This window comes from Olea europaea, unplaced genomic scaffold, assembly GCF_002742605.1.
Source record: "Olea europaea var. sylvestris unplaced genomic scaffold, O_europaea_v1 scaffold1292, whole genome shotgun sequence".
NCBI lineage: Eukaryota > Viridiplantae > Streptophyta > Magnoliopsida > Lamiales > Oleaceae > Olea > Olea europaea.
The window spans coordinates 163,739-167,522 of NW_019230382.1; positions in this window are offsets into that span (position 1 = coordinate 163,739).

Sequence of the window (3,784 nt, forward strand, 5' to 3'; positions counted from 1 at the left end):
ATAATTTTTAATTATGCTCTTCGAAAGCAAGTAAAATATAACTAAAATATAAATAATAATATGCTACTTTAGGAGTAATAATAAATTATTATTTAGAAAATATTAACTCTTTAGGAGTATATTTTCTATGAGAATATAATATTTACATAGTTGTATTTCTTCAGGAGAAATATATCAATATTCTTCTAAAATATTGAAAATTATAATTTATGATTTTCAAGTGTAAATAATATTCTTTTAAAATATTAATTATAATGTTGTATTACTTCAAGAGCAACAATACGATGAATTATCAATTTAAAGTTTATAAAGGGGCATCTAAAAATATTTAATTAGGTTAAAAGATTAATTACTGTACAAATATGATATGATATAAAAATTAATTATCAAACAGATAGGATATGACTTTATATATATAAATTGATTACCAAGCATGCATTTGGAAAAAGAATCTTCGTATATAGAAATTAACAAAATTAACTAAATCTTGTATTGGCTAAATCTTTTACCAATCTGCATGTGAATTCCACATATACAGAAATTAAAGGTAGAACTAATATATGGTAAAATCAAAAGGAGAAATTAATGGTACAGTATGCATTTACTCAATAAATCATAAATTAATATGTGTGCAGATTACACATGCAAACGTGAATCGAAATTAATATGCATACAAATGAAAAACAGAAAAGAAGAAGCAACCTCGTTATGATGCATATGTACATCAAAATAATCACAAGTCACCAAATTAATTTTAGTACACGTGATAGATAATTATGCTTCTAAAAATTATTACCTTCTGACTAATTTACTTTGATTTTGAAGTAATCATGCTAATAACTTATTATAAATTAGAGAGAAAAAAGACAACAAAAGAGAGAAATTAATAATTTTTTGTATTTTACTAAGAATCAATGCCTTATATTTATAGGAAAGAATTAGGACTATTAGGGATACAACAGTTATAATGATTAGTATTGCAATGGCATAAAAGTCATTCATAGATATTACTGTATTTACAACGCACATAAATTTCTTGGTACTACTCATATTTATCCTTTATTTAGAGCCTGCTTGAGCCTTTTTTTTTTCTTTTTTTGGCTAAGAACGCATTTTGAAATAGTAGGTTAATAAAGAATGTATGGTTAAAAAATAAGGAAAAATTTTGGATTTACATATAATATTATTTTGTTTAAGAATGTGTGGTGGAAAAAAAGATAGAGAAAAATGTATTTTAAAAATAATAGAAATCAAACAAGGGCTTAATATAATCTTATTACAGAAAACTAATATACCTAATAAACGAATGTTTGTGTTTTACAATTTCAATTTCAATTTTGGCTAGTTCAAATTACATAAAATTCTTTCATCAAATAAAAATGCAACATAGTTATTGTCATTTTTTCTATTAAATTTATATATGGTCATAATTACCGTTTTGAAAAAAAAGAAAGTATTGTGTTAGTATTGCCAGTCCTGAGATTTTGGGAGTTTTAGAGCAATCACAAAACAATTATACTAATGTTTTCTTACAATCAATGACAAGTCAATTATCAAGAATTGAGAATAATCCAGAATCCAAAAAAAGAAAGTAAAAAACCAGTAAATTCAAATTTTAAACCTATAGATGAAACTGCTTCAAAATCAGGTTTAAGAAAACTCTATCGAATCAAGTGCCGTTACAGAATTAGCAAAGCAACTATCAAAATTATCTACATCTAATAATATCAATGTTGTTGATTCTATTGAAGAACTTGAAAGTTAATTCAAAGAAGAAATAGAATCTTCTCAAGTTAATAGATTAAAAGGCCAGAATTCTAGATTACCAAATTTTTATCCAAGACCGACATTTCCTGATATGCAATATGAGGAAAGAAGAAAACCTCAAACAACCTATAATGGAGGCGAAGTAGTTGAATGGAATATTGATGGAATGACTCAATATCAAATTACTCAAGTTGTTGAAAATATGGTCATGTGTTATTCAACTTATCTCTTTCGTGGTATTCCTGAATTTATTCCTTTTGATAGTATTATTATCGGTCTTTCAAGATAATTAAAGGGTTGTTGGACTAATTACCTCATGGAAAATGACCAAAATGAGGTATGTAATGCCATTAAACCCAATGGACAAAATGACAGCATAATGACATTCTTGGTCGCTATGGTTAAACATTCTATTGGAAATCCCACTTCCTTATTCAATTAAAAATCAAAATAATGATACAATTTCCTATGCTTTTTTATCTTATGGTGAAATCGTTAGTTATATTAATAAAGAAGGATTGACATTATGCAATGACATGAAACTCAAATCAAAACTTAAAATCGAGAGATCTGAAAGTCGTAAAGAATTTGGATCTTTTTGCGAACAATATGGTTTTGAAAAAATTAATCCTCCATCTTCAAAGATGAAAAGGCAAATTTTCCTTTTTTCTTAGAAAGAGATCTTTTTCAAAAACAAAAAACTTCTCAATCCTATCCTCCTAAATTTTGAAGAAAAAGGTTTTCAAATAAACGAGTTTCTAAAATTTCAAATGCAGCCTGTTGGAAATGCAAACAAATAGGTCATTATTCCAACAAGTATCATACGAAAGGAAATAATAATAACAATCTTCAAATATATGATGAACTAAAACTTGAACTTCTCAATTTACTCAATTCCAATTCTAATGAAGAATCTGATTACAATTTGGAACCTGTTTATCAACATCAAGAAGACTTTGATGTTGAAACTAGCTCAAATTTTGACTCTCTTCCGGTTAAGGTAAAGAAGTTTGTGGTTGTAAAACTTTAAATGTTCTTACTAAATAAGAATAACTTATTCAAGAAATAATTGAGAAGATCGAATATCCTCCATTAAAGAAAAAGTTTTCTTATCTTTCACAGTCCACATCAAAAATTTTGGTAATACCATTTAATATGAAAGATTTATTAAATCAGTTCAATACTGAATCCACATCTTCAAAAACTTCTAGTTATGAATCAAGATTTGAAGTTAATGAATGAAATCTCAAATTTTTATTCTTGAAAGACAAATGAAAAAAGTTCCTATGAAAGTTGTGTTCTTGGAAGCTAAAAACTTAGAACAAGAATACATTCCTAATCATGAGTCCCCTTCTTCTGAAGATGAAAATTCTCATTCTACTCCTCAAACTGAAGGAGTGAAGATCAAATGTTATTAATCGAATTCAATTTCGAAAATGGTATTATACTATGGTCGTTGTGGTCAACAAAGAATTCAAATTTAATTCTAGAGTCTTAATTGATTCTTGAGCTAATCAAAATTATATTCGTGAAGGATTAATCTCTATAAAATATTTTGAAAAAACTATTGAGCGTCTTTATAGTGCTAGTGGTAAAAAAAAAAAGTCAATATTCAATACAAACTTTTAAAAACTCATCTTTGTAATTCAAATATATATTTTAAAAATATAATTTATTTAGTAAAAAATTTAGACCAAGAAGTTATACTTGAAATTTTTTGTTGTCAAAATTTATTCATTTCAAGCTGACTCAAAAGGCCTTACTACCAATATTTTTGGTCAAGAAATGTTTTTTAAATTTTCAAATTCCCCTTCTTATAAATATGTTAGTTCTTTAAATAGAAGTTCTTTCAAAAATTATTAATAATATTAATTTCAAGAAAAAACATAATCAATCTCTTAAAGAAGAAATTAGATTTTAAAGAATTGAAAAACATTTGTAAAATTCTTCAATTATTGAAAAGATTTCTTCATTAAAAAAAGAATTGAGAATGAAATATGTTCTACTATTTCGAATT